The sequence below is a fragment of the Melospiza georgiana genome, chromosome 1 (genome assembly GCF_028018845.1).
Source record: "Melospiza georgiana isolate bMelGeo1 chromosome 1, bMelGeo1.pri, whole genome shotgun sequence".
Lineage (NCBI taxonomy): Eukaryota > Metazoa > Chordata > Aves > Passeriformes > Passerellidae > Melospiza > Melospiza georgiana.
The window spans coordinates 88296002-88317341 of NC_080430.1; the positions used below are offsets into that span (position 1 = coordinate 88296002).

The 21340-nt window shown below is 39.4% G+C and overlaps 1 protein-coding gene across 3 annotated transcripts in view; it reads left to right on the forward strand.

The window, feature by feature from the left end:
* FHOD3 (formin homology 2 domain containing 3) overlaps positions 1 to 21340 on the forward strand; it is a 372998-nt gene that overhangs the window by 187055 nt on the left and 164603 nt on the right. The gene's annotated exons all lie outside the window — the stretch shown is intronic.

Sequence of the window (21340 nt, forward strand, 5' to 3'; positions counted from 1 at the left end):
GTCAGTTGGCTGGAAACCATTTTAAGCTATCTGGCATTTTGGAGTTAAACAGGTAATGAGAGGCTTATGTTCTGTTCTTTGCGATTAAAAGATAACTGGCAAAGGTGGGGTTTGGAGAGGGATTTGGAAGAAGGTGTGCTACGTGATTAGAAAGCTGATTTCCTCTGTTGCAGGGCAAATGGATGCATGTGTTTTTCATCTAGCCAGGGAACCTGGGCTGTAAGTTTGGAGAGTTTCTTCAGTATTTGAGGGGAGAACAGTCACTCCAAGGGATTTTTGCTGCTGGATGATCTCATAGTAAATGGAGGCTGATTACAAATACATAGTTGTGGTAGATTGCTCGTTTGAGTTTTCTTAGACTGACATATATAGCTGTATTTAAAAATGTCGCTTTAAGGTATTTAACTGCTAAAACCCAAACTACACATTGTGGGGCAAAACAAACCCCCAGAAACAAGAAAAATAAATAGAAGGATTTTGTACAAACCAGAAATTATTATTGTACAAACCTGAATTATGGAAAGCAAGGATTCAAACAGTAAGTGAAGCTTCATGTGAAGACATTGAAGATAAGACCAGGTTTGGAGGTGTAAAAGAAGCAAACCAGTACTACAGGAATTATGTTCCATGTCAGTAGCTGTGCAGTCACATAAAAGTACTTGAATAGAAGACAAGGACACAGAAACATGTGCAATTAGAAGTTTCTGGGAGAAAACTGGCCATAGATGATCTTGGAAAATTCAGACTGGAAGCAAAATAAAAGTGCTGTATGGGACATTCTGGCCCTTAGTCTAGGAGCCTTCCCATTCTCCTTCCCTTCCCATACCCTAATACATCCAGCATTCAAAGAGATCTAATGGTCTCTTTCTTGTGGTGGCTTTCAAGACCCTGGTTTCCATGATCTAAAATTAGAAATTTTCATGTGAATTCAATTAATGATAAAACAGAGACTTAGTGTCAATGTCCATGGCATCATACAAATGCAACTGCAAACTCACCTTGTTGCATTGTTGTTAACAAGTGATTACAGCTTGTTCAAAATGAATGTAACAAAACAACATTACAATAACAAAAACTAACTATGTCGAAGTATGTCATAAAGGTAAAAACATTCTTTTAGGAATTTGCTTTTAGGGATTGGTAGCTTCTGAAATCAGGGATTTTTTTCCCTATACTGCTGCTGTGTGAAGCTGAAGTTTCTCTCTGGGTAGTGTATCCTAGTATCCTTTACAATAATACTATTTTTTCTGTGTGATGTGGGCTTCATTTCAGTTTTGGTCTAGATTGTCTTTCAGGAATTTCAAAGGTTGTTACAACTCCAAAATTATGTCAGGTGGTTTGCAGTTCCAGGAGGCATCATGTACTTTCTGAGTAGGTCTCCATGTGCAATGAGATAACGATAGATTTGGAAGTATGGTATAGCCAAACAGTCTTATCCGGTTTCACTGAGGAGGGTGCTAAAAAGAGGCATTAAATACACCATGTAAGAGTGTTTCTGGTATATTATTTCTGGAAGATCATAGTGATTGGTTAGGTTGTTTCGTTGTTTTTTGGGTTGGGTTTTTTGTTTGGGTGTTTGGGTTTTATTTGTTTGGTTTTTTTGGGGTTTTTTTGTGGCAGTTGTGTGTACCTGTTGCAGTGCTGCATTTTACAAAACCTGGAGTACTGATAAATACGTGAATAAATTTTACTGAAGGTACATCACTGTTAGCACAGAGATGGGTCCTGTAAGCTCTAAGATTAGTGTTACATAGTGGAGATTTGAGAAGTAAAAAGTAGTCTTTTTTTAAAGATTTCTTGCCTTCCTGCTGTGTTGTCCTTGTTCTGCAGACCCTTTTGGAGTGGAATATTCTTCTTATTTTCATTGCATTTAGCCTAAATCATTAATAGATGGGATTTCTCCTAAGTTCCATATTCTGGCATTTCTCCAGCACCTTTGGTGTCATTCACTCTTTTCCTGTGGCAATTCTAACTCAGCCACTTGTGACAGTAAGTGGCAGCCTTAGGCACAGCATAACCTCGTTTGCTTGGAGGACTCACCTACATGAGACTGTTCATCATCTTTGCTGAGCAATTTCCCAGTGTTTCATATCAACTTGTTTGCCTGCACTCATCAAGAAATGGCTATGTACCTTGGAGGGAAAATAGGCTGGAAATACACGTGTGCTTAAGGGCTGTAGGTGCTTCAGTGTAGCTGCTTCAACTCCAGGTACAAGTTGTTTTTTGAGGATATTATTTTCCTTTTTCCAAAAGGCTGCATTGTTTCACTCTAATGTTCCCTGGTTGTGAATTTCTGCTTAGGGATTTTGACTTGGTTCAAGTCAGACTGAGCTGCCAAAAATGATTAAATATGAGTCATGAAAATTTTAGTTACTTTGGTGGGTGAGTGTAGAGAAGGTAAGGGGATTTTGCATACAGTGTTGAGAAATAACAGACAGTTTATTGTTGAATACTAAGGAAGAACTGTTTATTTCTGCTCAGGTCCCTGAACTAGGGCTATTTGGCTGTATCTTCCCCAAAGGATTCCCTTCTGTCAGCACATAACCTATAGACTGGAAGCCAACAGTAGCCAGGCTTCTCTTGAGGGTTTCTTTTTAAAAAAGACTGGCTTAGAAAACAGCTTTTGATCCTCCTTATTTAACAGTTCTTAAAAAGAAATTTATTCTCCAATGTTCCTTTTAATTATTATGGCCATCTAAAGAAACCATGTTTTGAGGGACTTCCCCCCCCATAGAAACAGGCTTGTTTCCCCTTTGTTCTTTCTTCCCTCCTCCATTTTTTCCGCAAAGATGAAGAACTTCATTGGATAACACTGAAGTTAAAATTTTCTGTCCCAGTTACAAGATTGCAGTATGCTGGATGTTACCTAAATATTCAAAACCAGATAGGAATAAAGGTAATGAAAATATCCATTACTGATGAGGATTAATATAAACCTTACTGTAATTTTGAAGAAACTTTGGATATAATTTTGAGAGCATCTGTTCCTTGCACAGAATAAGAAAGCAACACATGAAATGCCGTGGTAGCCATGTTTTCTGATAATTTGTCCAGTGCTGTTGGGAAGGTGAGGAAAAAAAAAAAAAAAGCAGCTTGTGCAGACCAAGGCTTGATTCTTTTAAAGATATACTTAATAAGTAAGCTATGACGTTCAGGGATGGCTTTGCTGGCCCTGTGATGTAAGTTCTGCCTGGTGGGGTCCTGTGCTCTCTGTCCCTCAGATCAAATGAGAAGGTTGTCAAAAGGTCATCCAGCCTCATTTGTAGGGTCCAATTGTGTACTTGGGTCCATATTTGGCTGCTTATGGATTCAGATCAGTATTTAGAAGTCTCCATAATTAGATGAAAGCTAATATTGTTCTTGTGGTCTGAAAGCACAAGCCGAGTGTTCAGTCTGAGCAGGCAAAGGCCTTCACCTTGCTGCAAGGTCTAAGGAGCTAAGGCTGAGGGAAAAAATAGGACAGCAGTCATAGCAGACTAGTCATAAGTGCTCATACTAGACTATGCTTGAATCAAATTCAGCTTTTGGATGCAGCTCTCTGATTTAGTGAGAGCTGTGTGCTTATATGGAGAATAAGAATTTGAGTGTCAAGTCTGGATGAGAGATGGTTTCAATTTTGTTGGGCAGTTTTGAATTTCAAGTGCAGGGTTTTTTTAAAAAGAAGAAATAAAGTGCTTGGAGGAGCCTAGGAGTTATGATTTGAGGTAATATTTGTGCTTTAAGTTAACCACTCTCCTGTAAATCCCTAAACCATTACTGTAATCTAAAATTAAAGATAATTAGAATCCTAAAACATTTACGTTGAAAAAGGCCCTCAATATCACTGAGTTCAGCCATTAACCTAACATTGCCAAATCCACCATGAAACCATGACCCTAAGCACCATGTCTGCACATCCTTTAAGTATCTCCAAGGGCAGTATAGTCAAAACTTCAATAATTTAGACTTAATTCACTAATCTGGGCAGAACACTAGGTTGCAGTAGACCATTTTCCTTTCACATACTCTGCACTTCTGATAAAGTGCTGAAGTCCTGTGTATTTCTACAGATATTGGTGCAAGCACAGAAGATATTGGTAATGGACCTGGGCAAAGGGTTTTACATACTCTGAGGGACAGTGACATACCAGTTAAGAGGATTAAAGGTTTATAAATTCATGCACAAAGTCAACAGCATCTTCAGTCTGATAGAACAGCACCTTTACTATTATTATATGCCCTACAGTTTTTTCGTTATAACTAGTAAATAGTAGTTTGTTTTGGAATTGCATTTGTACAAGCATACTTTTATCTTTATGCAGATAGCATTAGTATACAATATTGCTCTTTTTTCCCTTTTTTTTTTTTCTGTGTTTTGCAAAACTTTTGGGGGCTTCTAAGTAGTTTTATGAGGGGCTTTTACCAGAAAAGTTCTATATGAGTCCTAAAATGTAAATAATAAAGAACTGAGTGTCTTAAAACACTAAAATCACATGTGAAACATAATTCCAAGGCACATTTTGATCTTTGTTACATGCTTAAATTATGAGGGATCCATTAAAACATTTTCCTTCAGTTTTCCTGATAGTTGCAATTTGCACAGATGTGAACTGCCAGCAATGGAGAAGTTCCCAAGAGAAGCCGTGACTTCCAAAGGTAGAGCAATGAGTACTGAGGAGCCTGAAACTTTCCAGTCTCCCACTGAGGCATAAGAATGGGGCAATATTTTGATTCCTCACCTGTCTACCTGGTAAATGGGAGCCAACCTTTGCAGAGGATGGATGAAGAGAGAAAGAGTGTAGCTGTATCACAGTAGTTACCCTTTTAGTAACCTCAGCTCCCTACTGCAGCGAGGTGGTTCTAAATTTGTATTTTGCATGTGCTTTTAATTATGCAGTACAATGCAGCTGACAACAATAAAAAATGGAAAGAAATTACTGGAAGAGCTACTAGGTTGTAGAACAGAAAGTGACTTTGCTGTTGGAATTAGGAGATGCTGAGCTCTTTGACAGGCTGGTTGGATGTGCACAGGAGCCACCAGAGTCAGTCAGAACCACAGATGGATGCCCAGGCAGGTGTTCAGGTTTTCCAAACTAACGGCAAGCAGCTCAAACACTGACATGTACCAAAGCCACCAACAGTTATGCCTATTTATAGAGCCAGAGGCATGCAATCCCACCTGCATGCCAAGTTTGGAACCAAGGGCTGTGCTGCATATTCTGGGAAATCAGATTAAATTCCTGAAACGAGTCAGTGCTGAATGGTAAAAGACCATCTGGTTACTGTCTGTCACCAGGACACCATGTGTGCCTGAGGATGTCAAGGAGCTAGAGGAAGTCGAAGGTGAGGATGAGGTTTTGCAAGCAGGCAGTGGAAGCTGCTGCTGATAACCCTTTCATTCTGAAAGCCAGGCATGAAGTTATCAGCAAGCTGGTGGCATTTCTGCATTGAGCCAACTGCTACTAGGAATGCTTGGGGTTTGTAAGTGTGCTCTCTATAACACGGGGATGATCTGCTTCCAGGAATTGACTGGCTGTTTTTATCAAAAAGACCCCTCGTTATTTACAAGGACATGAATGTTTCCAGTGCTCTTGAACTTGCCTCCCTCAGCCTGATAAATTATGGGGCTTTTGCATTAAAGGTTAGGTATTACAAAGCATTGAGTATAGAGAAGCATTTCTTCTGCAGTAAATGTCTGTATGGGAAGCAGGTGTTGTGTAAATAACAAAGAAAATAGAAATAAAGTCTGTGAGAAGGTATTTCTATCCTAAATAGATATGTCTTGCTGGTTGGTACTGCAGCAATAAAACAGGTGGTAGTAATGTAAGTTTAGTAGGGAACAGGGAGCTAATATTCAATACTCCATATCTTTGCAATATTCTTGTTTTAGTGTAAACTGGAGAACTGTTTAAAGTTTTCCAGCTGTAGAAAAGTATCCCAGTCCCAAGTAAACAGGAATAGACAGCACTTGATTAGGCTTACCTTTGTATTTCTTTCTCTTAGCCTTCAGTGTGAAGGTATCCTTATGCAACTGTGAAGTTCCTATATATGTCTCTACACATCCAAGTTGTTTTCTTATGTGCCGTATAGGATGTAAACTTCTCACTCTGTCTCCAAGTACTTGCTGTAAGAGCCTGAACTTTAAAGACAAACTGAGTGTCTGTAGCTTGATTACTTGGGAGTGTTTCTTCTGAGATTTGCTGGCACAGTCTCCCAGTAAATTCAGTTCTTTAGCCTTTCAGAAGTCTTATCAGAATTGGACACTTGTCCTGTGGGCATTTCAAAATTCATGTCCTTCAATTTTATGCTGGACATCAAACCACAGTTCCTGTGGAACCATACCAACAGATGACAACTCTACCTGGAAGTTGTTATGCCCACATAGTACAGGGCAGCTCCACATGGAGGTACAACTTAGGTTTCCTACCACCATTCCAAAAAAATCTGCGAAATAAAAGACACCAAACCAAGCCCTGTGTGAGCAAATCAGTCACAGATTACTGTGTCTGGGCTAACAAGACCTGTTACTGAGCAGCACTGCTGAGCTGAGTTGCAGCCTGGCAGGGATGCAGCCATGCTATCTCCCTTTGTGAAATGGACTACGCTGCCAGTTTTCCATCAGCAAATGTTACAGGTACCACTTCTTGTAGTTCAGGTAAAAAGTAGCAGTCCCAGAAAAATCAGACCCATATATCTGATGGATCAGTAATTCTTTCTGTTACATGTGCAGAAACCTCAAGATGTGCCTCTTCTTGAAAAGCCGTGAAATGAAAAAAAATACAAATGAATTTGGCATCCAGATTCATGAACCCTTTAGATTAGAAATAATGATGTCAAGATGCTCTTTGTTATACCAGAAACTATCTCCATGATTAATAATATAAACAATAAACCTCCTTGTTTCAGTAGGTGAATCCTCTTTCACTTCTGCAAATATCTCTTTAAGACTAAATGCATTTGTTTATGTGTACAGAGGTAGTTGGGAGAGCTTGACATTGGAAGCCATGCAGTTTAAAAAGAGGGAAAACATCCTCTCTCCTTTCCACTCTACACTTCTAGCATTTCCCTTCTTCATTTCTCATCTGCATATTTTAAAATTATGTTTATTAAACTTGTTCTATACATGCATTACACTGAGTTCCTTACTGAGTACAACCTTAGGCATTCCCTTGGTTGTTGGAGCAAGCACTGCACTCTCCTTTGTCCTCCTTCTCCCTCCCTTCTCCCAGGATGTGATTGTTATGCATGATCCATCTGGAAGCAGAGCCACATAGTCCTCACACAGAGCATACAGTACAAGTCCTCCCAGTCTGGGATGGGAATTGGCATCAAAGCAAATTTGAGTTCAAAAGTTTAACCATCCTATAGCAATTTACACATCTACAAAAATAACCTGAGCTGTTCCTTGAACCGTGCATTATATGAAATGGCCTTTTATGCTGGGACTGCTGGCGAGGAGGATATAGGTTCTACATGGAATTCAGTAATAAAACCACCATAAAATTATGGATTTCCCTTTTTTTTAAAGCTGACAGGGGCTGGGAGCCTTTGAGATGCTTTCTGTCTCTATGAAAATGAATCTTAGGTTCTGGGTAATATTTTTATGCCTTGGGAAATTCCCATGAAATGTGACACCTCAGACTATGCAGACTCCATGTAAAATGAGGAACTGAATATGAAAAATGCACATCCTGAACTACTGAGCAAAGACTAAGTACCTGGGAAGTACTCCCAGAGGCCTTTAAAGCCATTGTGGATATTTTATGCTTTAACTACTCAAACTTCATGAACAAGCCTTGAAAACAATGTACTGATTCCAACTGGTTATGAGCATATTACAGAGTGTTTCTGCCTTTTTGTCGTAAAACTGTAGCCCAAAAGTAGAGAAGGAGAAAATGTGTAGAAAAGTAAAGACATTCATAAGCCAGCACAAATATTAATAATTACACAAAGTAAATGGCTGCTGGTAATTTCACTATAAATTATTTGCATTGAATATATGCACATAAAACATGTTAAAATATCATTGGGAAATAGAGTTTGATTATTCTCATTTTGAGATTAGAGACTTTCACAGCTATTTGAGATGGTAGTCACTAGAGTGCCCCACAGAGTGCTCCATCCTGATACATAATCAAGGAAAATTAAAGACTTTAAATGAGAATTGGAAGAGGTGGAGTCAAATTTGTAAGATAATTGAGAGGTTCTGGCTGCTATTCCATGAAGGTGATTATTGTGTGATATAAGGACCTGACAAAAATGAAGTTCTTCAGATATCTTCAGAGTTAATTTCCATATCCAGTTACATTATTTTAAGTCACATATTAGCTCTGTGTGTCTGGAATCCTTGCAAATGTGCATGAGTATGGATTTCTATCAATCATGTTCTCATAGGTGCAATCAGGAAGCAGGACCAGTGAACTGTAAACTCTTAAAATACTTATTTTCATTAGTGTTAGGCAGTGACCTGCTTTTAAGTCTATGATCACTACTACATCAAATACCAAGAAACCGTAGATGATTGAAGAACTTAAAAGCTAAGCCATGGGACTTGCCTGTATTAGCATGGTCTTAATTATTAACTGATCAGAAGTGCTGTGCTCATACATATGTGTCTAAGAAAAACTGTAGAATGCTTGTAGGCTGGTGCCAGTGAAGGATAATCTTAGTGAACACATGGGAGTAATAATGTTTCTGTTTCTGCAGTGGAGGGTTTCTGCTTGCCTGTTCTTCTGTGCAGCCCAAAGAAGCATGAATGGAGCAGCATGTGCCCCTCAGGAAAGCAGAACTAACAAAGAAATACATGGGCTGAATGAGAAAGATTGAAACTTTTTGCTGCTTTGTAGTGAAGTGTAAGGACCAGCTCACCTTCTGCCAGCCTTCTACTTCCTATCCTCCTCCTCTGCCATCTCCACCTCCTTCCATACACAGGACAGGAGACACTGAGGGTGGCACTGGAGTGAGGAGAGTAGAGTGGGGGCTGACATCCCCCCATGCCCCACGTGTGTGTGAAGCTGTCAGTGGATGCACAGGCAGGGGCTGAGCAGACCGGGTCAGGCAGCAAATTCAAGGTGCCATGTAAAGCCAGACAGAATATTGTCTTCCTTTTGCAAGCTAGAGGCAGAAGAGTTGTACTTGGGGCTCCCTGCCTGTAGTGTGGAGAAGCAGAGGTTCATCCCATTCCTACAGTTTTACAAAAAGTGGAGTTTGGTACAATATTTATTAATTGTGACATGATTTCTTTCTCTCCATATTGCCTGACAATAAGGATTTTTTTTCTGTTTTCAGTGTGTGAAGCATTTCCAGCTTTTTCCATTTAAATTCTTGGCACTAAAGCTGGTGGTGTCATGCCAAAAGAGAAGACTATGCCTAGCTCCTGCACTCAAGCAAGAAAGGATCACTGGTCTGCACTAGCTGCTAAAAATACAGTTCCTCTACTGTTCAGGGTGTGTCTTTCAGTAATTTATTGCTTTGAGGTTTCTTCCCACTCAGTTTAGTGAAGAGAGTTTACTGATGTAGGTGCTATATAAAATAAGCTTTTTTTTTTCCTTTGCCTCTTTAATTTGTTTACAGTTAGAAAACAAATATTCTTCTGTCCTCTGAACTTATAAGTGCTTTGGGTTCCCTGAAGTTGAGAAATACTTAAAATACTGTTGTGTGCTGTGAGGAGTGCCATCAAATGGTCTTGGCTTGAGTCACTGAAGTGCTACACAGGATATGCTGTGTCTGTTATGTGTTTTAAGTAGGTTTATTTCAATGACAGGTGGGGTCTTGAAGAACTTCTGCCAATACTGGGCAATATCCTGTTTCCTCTTACTTAACCTTCCTCCTTCAATATGTTATCACCAGCACAGACAAGGCTCTCAACTCCCTCTTGCTTTCTCTGTCCCTTCCCATGCCCCCTGCAATTCCCTTCTTCAGAGACACCTCTGTGATTTATAAACTTATGCCCCAAACTGGCTTTGGGTGCAGCAAGGTTGCACAGCACTTACTCCTGATGAGCATCAAGTCTCTGTAGTGACAAGGGTCCCTGTCTGCAGACGGAGATCCCAGGTGTTCCCAGTACCCAGTCTCACTACTCTTCCCTGGCATGCAGGGAGCAGTCTTAGGAGCAGACACTGTTTTTCACTCAGGCAAAATCCACTCACTGGGCATAAATCTTCTAAACACCGTTTCTACATTCCCAAAATTTGGTAGTGGGTCACCATGAGCTTGCTTCAGTATTTGGGTGAATATCAATAATGGAAATATTGACTGTATTGTGTATAAACTATATATATTGGTTGATAAGGATATTTTTTTATATTTGCTTCTGATAGATGTTTTTGGGTTTTTGGTTTTTTTTCCTAAGATGATTATGGACAAATGCACTAAGAATACTGTTAAGGTTGATAAACAAAACTCTTGAAAATTAAAAGTACTTTTCTGAGCTTTCTTTGCAGACATGCCTGCCCCCTTTGTGTGGCAGTTGATTCAGGTTTTGATGGCACGGAGCTTTTGCCCTCAGCTGCCTGCTTCAGCCAAGGAGCACCATCACACCTGTGCACTTACTGAACACCTTTTAAATAGCTGCCTCTTATCAGCACTCCTTCCCCAGGCTTTTCAATTATTTCATGCTATGCAAACTCTCTTATAAAATGTTTGTTTTCCTCACGCATGATTCTGTGTTCTGTCACTAGATGTTATCCACGAGCTCAAAGGGCAGCATTATCTTTGTGTGGCAGATAAGGAAATGAGGCACTTGAAAACACATTCTGAATTCAGAAAGACTCAGTAACTCTGAGTTATGGTTTGGAGCTTGTCCTTGGGCTGGTTTTTCAAAGTTGATGTGGTATTTTCTGTTTATTCCTTTTATTATTGTTACTCTTAGCACTTCTTTTCCTATTCAGACCCTTTTCCAGTCTGTCCTAATTATTTTTCTTGGATCTGTTTCTCTTTCATGCTTTTCACATCACCTTCCTTTAACCTCCATCAGTCTGACAGTTTATTTGCATCATCAATCCATTCAACAATATTCATAAATTCATTTACATTATTTTCTTCACCAGTTTAAGCTGTTTTAAATGCCTTTTCTTCCCTTCACATCTTTCCACCTCTGCACTGTCTGTCCTGGGTTCTGAAACTGCAGCTGTGTTTGTGAGCTGGTGTAATGAATTTGACAAAGGAATGTGTTCATCTGAAAAATGGGTTTGAAAAGATTGTTATATTGTTATTGTTTTGGATTTTTTTATAGTACTGTTGAGTTACTCTTTCCACTTCTTAATGTTGAGACACAAACTCCTGTGCCAGAAAAACCCTGATTTTGATCTGAGTCAAACAAATAAGGGAGAGTGTTGCGGTGCCACTATCAATGATCCAGTCAAGCTTCAGTATCTTATCTTCTGTACATTTCTTTCCTCAACGTCACTCACATCAGCCCTAATCTGTGTTTCCTCCAGCCTAATAGCTGTTAGTCTTTCCCATTGTTTTCCTCATTAATCCCAGTCATTTAATCTCTTTTCATAACTCTCAGACACTCATCGGCTATTCTGTCAGAGTTTCTCCCTCTTTCATTTCCTTGACCATCTCTAGGTTTGTATTTTGTTTCCTTCTTCATTCAGATGAGAATTCCTCATCATCTGAGTAAGAAGGTAGTTCTTTAAAACAAAACAAAAACTCTCAAAAGCTGCTACTCTTTCTTTGAATGCCTTGGCCTTCCTTGGAAGGCAGCAGCTGGGAGCTTTATGGGCATATTTTGAGCTTCAAGAATTGAGTTTACAGAGATTTCAGCTTATTATATATATTCAGTAGAGGCTGTTGCAAGTGTCAAACAGCTATTTCAAAACCTTATAATCACACAAAGTTTGGGCACATTTTAATGTTTTCTGTATGAACTTTTTCACTGACATGAGGTTATAGCTTTTCTGAGTATTCCAAAGAGCTCATATTCCCAAAATATTCATCTTTCTGAAAATATTCTCAGTAGTATTTACAATTTCAGTGATAAGTTCTCTTCCTCCTTTTTCTTCCTGCCTTTTAGAAACCCACCCCAAATGTAGTAAATTTTGGAAATTTTCCATGAAAAAAAGAAAGTGTTGTAATTCAAACACCACAGGGAAACTTTCAGTTCAAATCTAAAACTTGAGGAAATTATGGACAGCTAAATCCTGGATTGTTTTCATGGGAACTAACAGGCTATTTTAGAAGCAAGCAGACTGTCCCATATGAGGGATGTCTTCAATTTCTGTGTCATTTTGAGGCTGATGGCTCTCTTCAAATGTTGAAAATAAGAAACTATTGCTTTATTGGCTACAAGGATGAAGGCTTGTGTTGCTTTACTCTGATCTTTAGCTGTAGTAATGTGATTTGATGGGGTGACTACTGAATCAGTTACACTGAGAGTGTAATTGTTTGGATTTTGCCTACAAAGAACTGACTTTTTTTTTAATTTAGTGTTTTAATGTTGAGTTCTTGTGTAGTGTCTTCATCATGAATTAGTAGAGCAAGGCCTGATGGAGAAGTATATGTTTATCAGAAATGTGTGTTCGAATCTTGCCTTTATATCAATCCCTTGGAATATATAATGAAAGTTAAAGATGTAGGAAGTATAAAATAATCCCTTTTTGTTGGGGTGATAGAATGTAAGAAAATAAAGATAGTAGAAGGTAATCTCACACCTGAGGAGTTGCAGCTGTACTAATCACCAAAGATTAGGAACGGGCCTGCCCTTAACAGGCCACAGCTGTGTCCAATGAGGATGAGTGCTACAAAAGGTGGGTTAGCTGGGTGGGGGGAGAGTTGGAGTTTGTTGGCTGTGCTGTGCAGGGCTGTCCATGAGAAATCACTAAGAAGGTATGGAACTTCTGTGATAAAATGATAACACCTTTTAGTTATATTACAAGATAGAATTCCTCTCACCTAATTCCAGTTACCTTGTCTCAAGTAGTTAGGTGGACTCCTTGAGTGTACTGGGGTACACACTTGTGACTGAACTGGATTTGCTCCTTGATTAGTAATTTGTTTGATATCTCTTGTTATCTTTTGTTTCTCAGTTTTTTTCATGTGAAGTCATGAGTCTGTGTCTGAACTTATAGTGTCACATGGAAAGTCTTGAGTATTTGATGGAATTTCTTTCATTTTAATTGGAACTCTTCCTCAAGTCCAGTTGAGGGAACTTGGCAGAAACCACTTTGGATCTGTAGGCTTCCTCAGTTCTGACAGGAAACCCATTGGTTGTGGAGAGTCTCAGTAAATATTGGTGGTCATTTCCCTCAAACAATGAGTCTCATCTGTCTCTCCTTGAAGAGGTTGAATAAGCTGATATGTAGTTACCTTTAAGAAAAGCATTTGTTTTTCAGTGACTTCCATTGCATTTGGTATGTATTTGGAGATTGGATGAGATGAGGAAAGAGAGACAAACCCCTGTCTTCTGCTCTTGAGCTTGAAAATCAGAGAGCATAGACACCTGGGCTTCATGTTTTCAGGCTTTAGAAATTCTGATGATGTGACATGATTGTTGTTGCAGTCGATAGGCGTAGACAGTGCTATAGGCAAAAACCATGGCATTGTTATGTTTTTAGTGGGTGTAATGGTTCCCTGAATCACCTAATTAAAGGGCAAGACTATCCCTTTGGTTTTAAGGGCTCAGGAAGACTGAGCTCCTGTATTAGGTGTCCAGGTTATATACTGTGAATGTCACCTTTCCCTCGGTCTCTCTAGGCAAGCAGGAACAGCAGTGTGTGAAAGAACATCAGATTAGGAGCCTGCTTTGTAATATGTAATAGTAATTGGACACATACTATAGAAATAACCATCCCTGTGTAATACGTATCTTTAGCCATGCTGATTCTGAAAGAACAAGTTGGGAAGGATCTGGAAGAATAAGTTGGGAAGGACATTTGGACCACCTGCAAAATCAGGTCTCCTGGATCTCTGATGAGTACATACAACTGTTCTTGCATACTTGGGACTGTCAGACCGGTTAGGACAGGAGTCTGCCTGCCCCACAGGACTTGGTCAAGAAAAAGGTCTGTGTTCTGTACTGCGTCCCACTGGAACTGAATGATACCCAAAGCTGTGCATTGTCAAGGGCTGGGCTCACTTGCTTTCCCTGACTGGCATTTTTGTTGGCAGAATTATTTCAAGGGGGAATTTGGCCTCATTGCCTCAGTTGAAGGAAGACCTGAGTAGATCTTTCAGAAGAGCAAACCTGAATCCTATTCACCAGACTATGCCAGCAAAGTCAGCTTTTTTGCCAACAAAACTGTAGTGCGTGTGTTCCAAACCTGACAACCAGAGAGGCTGGATGTGCCACCTAAACCCAAAGTCATTGCACACAGAGACCTGTGTTGGCCGGGAGCTCCTTATTTGAGTACCATGGACAGGGGCAGCTCAGCCGCAGCCTGCTGAAGACTTGGGGTTTAACAGGCTCATTGGAAAACACCATTGTAAGCCTTCACAGTTGGTGCCAAATCAGTTATTATTGAGTGCATGTAAAACAGCTAAATCCTCCTGAGCCTTGTCTCACAGGCATTCCAGATTCAGTACTCCTGTGCGATTGTTTGGTTCAGAGCTACTCAAGGCTCTTAAAATGCTGAGAGATTAGAAAAATCTACTCCTGCCTGTAGACTTGAGAAAGAACTGCAGGTGTTCATGGAGTCCTCTCTTGGACTGTTTCCCAGATGGTGCTGAGAAAACCTTTTTTGAATGCCTGTGTGAGTGAATTTCAGGAAGTCATAGCCTGCACTCTTTATGTGCCACTTCATTTGACCACAATGATCAACCATTGACCTTAAGCAACCTCTGTCCTCCGTGGTACTAGAACTTCATGCAAGCTAACTTATGGTGGAAGTGTTGACAGCCTTTTTGCAGATGTGTATCAAAATATATTGCTTGGTTACAATTAGATGTTAGGCTGTGGTTACCCACCAAGGGCTGTTCTTGGATGCATCCCCTTGCAAAGGTTGTGGCACAAAGAAAAAGCTCAAACAAAAGCTCCAACATATTTTCGATCCTGAAATATTTCACTACTGGCATTTGGTATCATGCGCTTGTTTCAGACAAGGCCAGGTACAACATGGATAGATGGATGGATAGATAGATAGATAGATGGATGGATGTGTATGATGTATTTGGGCCAGGAAAGCAGTCTGAACTTGAGTGACTGAAGCTTATTCCTCATAAGCTGTAAGGATAAAATGTGAAACACTCAAATACTGCATGAGTACTTGAAGAATATCTAATGGTTACTCTCAAGAATCTGAAACTTCTTGATATGGGGTCAATATGAATAAGGCAACACATATTCTTTCTTTTATTTATGAGTTCTTCCCCCATTCTGCACTTGCAATTGTCAGGGAAACAGTGTTATGACCACTCTAGCCTTTGTGTGTAACTGAGGGAGAGCATGGTAAACACCAATGCCTCAAGTTGTAAGGTAAGCTTATGTAACACTGAATTATTGGAAATTAAATGTACTGGATTCTCTGCATTTTCAGAATGATTTCTGCATGGAAGAGGTATAATATTTCAAAGTTTTACTCTGCAGTCAAAAGACCAAGAAGCATGGAGGAGATTGTCTGCTAATGACATCACTCCAAACAGGATCTTGAAGTTAAAACGTAAACAGGTTGCTGTGGAGTTACAACATAAATAGGTTACTGCTCCTTATAAGGTGATAGTACAAGAAATAATCTTTCTTCTGATTGCAAATGGCACTTGAAAGAGCTGCTTCAGCACACAGGTACAAGATGTGTGCATGATAAGCAAGTCTCTCAGTTCTGGCTTTAAATGTTGTAAAACAGGATGGTTCTTACCAGTAGTAATTCACAAAGTTTTATTTCAAAGTAGGTTAAGATCTGAAGGGCTTGATTGTGCTTTTATTTATTGTACTGACATGAGTAGGAGTTAACTCTTGACATGCGTGTGAAACACAGATTTGGTCCAGAATCTTAAATAATTAAGAGTGTTCCAAGTCTTCCATATTTTTTTTGCCTTTCACTTGTACTGTTCAAGCCAACAAAAACACAGAAATCTTGATAAATATGTTCATATTGAAAAAATCATCTTTATTTTTTCTGCATGTTGTATTGACATTTACTGGCAATTTTTCTTTTCAGAAGAAGCCATGAAACACAAGAGCTTTTTTATGTAGGTTCTCTGAAGTTTGTTAAAAATAATCAGGATAATGCAGTGCTGCTTTAGCTGAAGAGCTTATTTTTCATTTGTGTTCTTTCATGTTTATTTATAAGGGTTTTTTTAAGCTTTTAGATTAAAACAAATTCCTGTGTTATCCTGTGAGAACGCAAACACATTACTATACACAAAGAAAATCCAGTAGATGTCTTATTGTATACAATACATAGGACTATGATTTCTCTAAATATAGTGATTGATTATTTTTGTTTGGCATTTCTGGTTTTCTCTCAACACTTGTGTTCACGACGAGAACCACATTGTGTTTGAGGCCTTTTTTATATGTGCTAGCTAATAACTTGAAAGAATTTTAAATCTATATCCTTCATGCTGCTAATGAAGAACATAGCATGTTATATTTTTTGGAAACTTTTTTTTTTTTTTTGTCTTATTTTCCCCATCAAATGAAATTCAGAGAGCTTTTAGGCAAAGAAAATAAAATTTCAGTTTTTAGTTTCCTCTTCTTGATGATTCACATCTTCTTTACATCACCATTACTGCCAGCAGATAAGATCCAGCAAAATAAAATCATAGAGACAGCTTTGCTTTTACAAAGCAATATTTCCACTGTAACAGGCATTAAGCTTTCCTTTGGCATCTCTTTGCAACAGTGGAGGCTATTCTATATGTCTGTCAGTGAAAAGACAGCCTCTGCTGCCTCTACTCCATTTGTAAGAACATAGGGAAAGCATTAGTTTGCTGTTCCAAAAAAGCAGAACAAAATGTCATTCCCTTCCTGTCCTTCTGCACTATTGCTGTTTGTTCCCATATTCCACACCATCCACTCCACTTGTCCAGAATGTGTTAAATTCACTAGTTTCCTATTAATTTGTTGGGTCTGAAATTCTTTCAGTTCTTGATCCATTTATTCATGGGCATGCATAAACAGATACAGCATTACAAATTTAAATGGTACCCTTGAGTGGGAGAGGGAAAACATCTTCCAGCGATGGCATTGGCTGTTTCAGAGTGCAAGTGGAATTCTTGCTCCAGTGACTTGTCTGAGACATCTTTGGTTGCTTTCTGCTGTTACTGGCTTGGGGGTTGATTTCAAGTAAGGCACTTTTGACTCCAGCTGTTTCAATGTGACCATCTGTAAAACCTTATGCTAATATATTCCCTTTTTCTAATTATTTTTTAAGTTTGTAGGCAAAATTATATATTCACAGTATTCTGTCAAACATGCATGGAAAACACACTCAACATGATCTGGCAATGTGTGCTCGCAGCCCAGAAAGCTAACCGTGTCCTGGTCTGCATCAAAAGGAATCAGAAGGTCAACAGAGATGGTTCTGCCCCCTACTCTGCACTCATGAGACCTCACGTGGAGTGCTGCATCCAGCTCTGGAGCCCCCAACACCACAAAGAGGTTGGCCTGGTGAAGTGAGTTCAGACTAGGGCCATGGAGAGGCTCATAGGGCTGCAGCACCTCTCCTATGCAGACAGGCTGAGAGAGCTTGGGCTGTTCAGTCTGGAGAAGAGAAGGCTCTGAGGACACCTTAGAGCACCTTCCAGTACCTACCCAGGGCCTGCAAGAGAGGGATTTTTTTATGGGGACATGGGGGGGAATTGCTTCAAACTGAAAGAGGGTAGATTTAGATTAGATATCAGGAAAGCATTCTTTAATGACAATGGTGAGACACTGGAACAGGTTTCCCAGAGAAATTGTGGATGTCTTGTCCCTGGAAGTGTTGATGGCAAGGTTAGATGGGGCTTTGAGTAACCTGGTTTAGAGGAAGGTATCCCTGCCCATGCCAGTGGGTTTGGAAGATGATTTTTAAGGTCCTTTCCAACCCAAACCATTCCATATTTCTAACACTTCAGGCTTCTCTCCATTGTGATCAGAACTGGTTTATGCTGCCTGAGGGCAGAAGCAGCAGGGCTTTCTGCTGCTGGATGAGGAGGAGGAAGCTGCAAATAGGAAGGACAGCTGGGAAGTGACCTGGGGAACTCTCTTTGCAGCTGCTGCAAAAGAGATGGATCAGAGCAGCAGTTGGTTGCCACAGGTCTTACACATCTCCAGTGATAAGTACCACCCTTTCAGCTTTGTCTCTTCATTTTGTTGCCACAGTCTAACCCAGCCTGTGTTTTTCAAAGGGAAGCAACATTCTGGCTGTTTGAATCCTCTACTAGTCTGCTGCCTTAGGGAGATGCTCATATTAAGGTTGTGTGGGCTGTCACTCTGTTCCTGGAGTTATTTCTCAGAAGATGCCACAGATTTTATTAGACTGGGTAAAGAAAGGGAAGAATGTCTTAGCTAATATTTTTCTTCTCTTCTTTGGAAAAAGGAACAGAGATGAAGTATATATGCTTTTCAGCACTTCACTTAGCTAAATGAAGAAGGTAAGTTCCTTAGGGCCACTGGGTGACTGACAGACTGCTCAAGAAAACCATGAAGAGGAAAGCCCAGTTTTTATTCATATGTTTCAGGAGAGTAGCCGGAGAATCTTAGGTACCTAAAGCCATACTTTGAGAGATGACTGCTGGGAAGTAAGTGTAAAATTCATCTAAAGCAAGCCAATGAACTTGTAAATGCTTTCAAAATAATGGCACTGTGCATAATAGGTATAATATTTGTATTAGAGTGCATCAGAGAGGAGGGTGGTAGATATCCTCAGGAATTCATACACATTTTTCTAAGTACTCATATGTGAAGCAGGATTACGGTTGTTACAAGTTTGCTTTCTGTTATCAGATTAAGTTATTCATGTTCTGAGACCTAGATTACAGCTAGGTTCCATTTTATTTGATATCTAACTCTTTTCACGAGCAATAGTATTGAAAGAAATGTTATTGCTCAAGGCAAAGGAAAATTGACACCCATTCTTTTGAATCCAGTTCTACTCAGGATTTTGAGATGCAAAATCCAAGGAAGGTGAAGCGCTCTAGTGAATTACAGATGTCCTACAAACTGGGAAACAAGGCAAAATGCTCTTCTTGCCATCCTTATTACCATAGGTAACCCATTCTGCCCCTTGGGGTTTGAACTGCTTTGAGTTTGCCTCCTAAGAATCTGGAGGTGCTGTTGTCCTGCAGGTATTCCTAATACAGTGGAAATCCTACCTTTTTTCAGTGTGGTTTTGGTTCATAGCCTAATGCAGCTATCACTGTTCTGGCTGGAGAGCTGTGGACTACTTGTCCAGGGTTATATATATGGTTGATGTTCTCTGTGTCAGAAATGCTAAATTTTTGGTCTCAAAATACAGCTCTTGTCTAGCAGTCTTGGGTCCCCTTAAGCAAAAAGTGACTTGTAAAAATGAAAGCTGATTCTCTACCTCAGACCTTTCTATTGCACATTTAAAAAGCATCCAGACTAAATTATCGTGGAATTAAAATGGTGTTAGTGCTGTGTTCATGTTACTGTCTGTTCTGCCAGGCTTCCTACTTTGAATGAGACAGATCACACAACACAAAATCCTGCTTTCCAGCACTGAGTGCTGATAAGTCATGCAGACTGCAACAAGCAACCATTACTTGGTATCTCATATTATCTCATTTATTTAGGCCTCTTTAAAGTGAGAAATTACAGGTGTTGCTCACATGTTTTCATATGCCTTCATTTGATTTTAGAAACTTCTTGTGACAGTTGACTCTCTTTTGTTTACTTTAAGTGTCACATTAGTTATGACTTTGATTGGATTGACTTTTTGCTTTTCAAAATTCAGGCTATAAAGATACCTTGCATGGCAACTCTGAAAATGAAAGCTGCAGAGCACTGTTCTTTCACTAAATACTGTGAAATTGTTGTAAGGAGTGAGTGATTTCAAATTTAACCTTGATAAACTTTGTCAAATTGGGAAGAAAAAAGAGGTAAGTATTTCTACTTCATTGAAGGGAGGCTAGATTTAGGAATTTTCTTTTGCTCTTTGGGTGTTACCTCTTCAGGCACTGAAATTACATATTCTAGTAGGAACTGGTGGTGAAAGTGGTGTGAAACATCTCCTTTTCTTCCCCCATACATCATTACCTTGGACCTTAAACAAGGCAATGTTGCCTGTTGTTTGTAGTATGCATTTTGTTGTAAGAATAGAACTCTGAAACCACTGTGAAGGTCAGGGCTTTTTAAGCATTATTTCTACAAAATCCTTCAAATAAACAGCAATCCTTTAAAAAACTAATTATACATATATGAAAGCATTTATCATGAAATGACCCATTTTTTACAATACTGTAAGAATTTTGAGAGAGAGAGATGTGCATTCAAATACATACAGTTAAATAGTTTTATCTGCAGATATACATCTGTAAATGTGTTGTGTGTTTAAAAGCAAGGATATGTGCACAAAAATACCCAAGCATCTTAACTCACAGTTCAGAGAAAATAAAAAGCATTGCTGAACTGTGGAAGTGACCTGGTAGAAGTAGTTTACACTGCAATAATGCATTTAATCTGCATTTGAATACTTCCTAATCTTCCAGATCTCTGAAGTTTATTTGCTTAATTGTAGGTGCTAATGTAGGTGAGTTTGGAAAACCAAAGGGAAAATATTACCCTATTTGGAAGGCACATTTCCTTACATGGGTCCTGGCCAGTCTTGCTAGATCTGGAGTCTTTGTAACTGGTTGTGCAAAGAAAAAACACAGTTCAAAAGCTCAAACAGGAAAGCACTATGGCAGTTCTACAAAGAGAGACTATGTCACATCTCTAGTCTTTGAGCTCTTCCTTCCATAAGCTCCATATTCTTCATGTCAATTAGATGAGGAATGTGTATAGTGTGTGATGCACATAGAAGGCTTGTTAAAGTTGGCAGTCTAGATTTAAGAAAAAAAGGTGGTGAAAGAAGACAGGAGGTAAATGTAGCAGTATCTGATTTCAGCTTTATAGCTCTCAAGGGCTTGGAGGGCAGGCAAGCTCAGTGTGACCTTGGAAATCCACCTGGGGCTCTGGTGCCTTGCTCTGTGTCTGGTTTGCATTTTACTCTCCAGCTTTATGAAATGTCATGTAATTAAACCCTCAGAGAAATGAAAGGAGGCCGTTGAATCTGATGAGTTTAGAACATTTTTTTTTCCTTTTCCTCGAGTTTCACTTTACTGAAAAACAATAGAATGGTAGAAGAACGGAATGATAGATAGATAGATAGATAGATAGATAGATAGATAGATAGATAGATAGATGGATGAAGAGAATCTACAGTTTTTCCATGTGCATTGATGAATGGTTTATGATGATTGTTAAGGAGATAGTAAA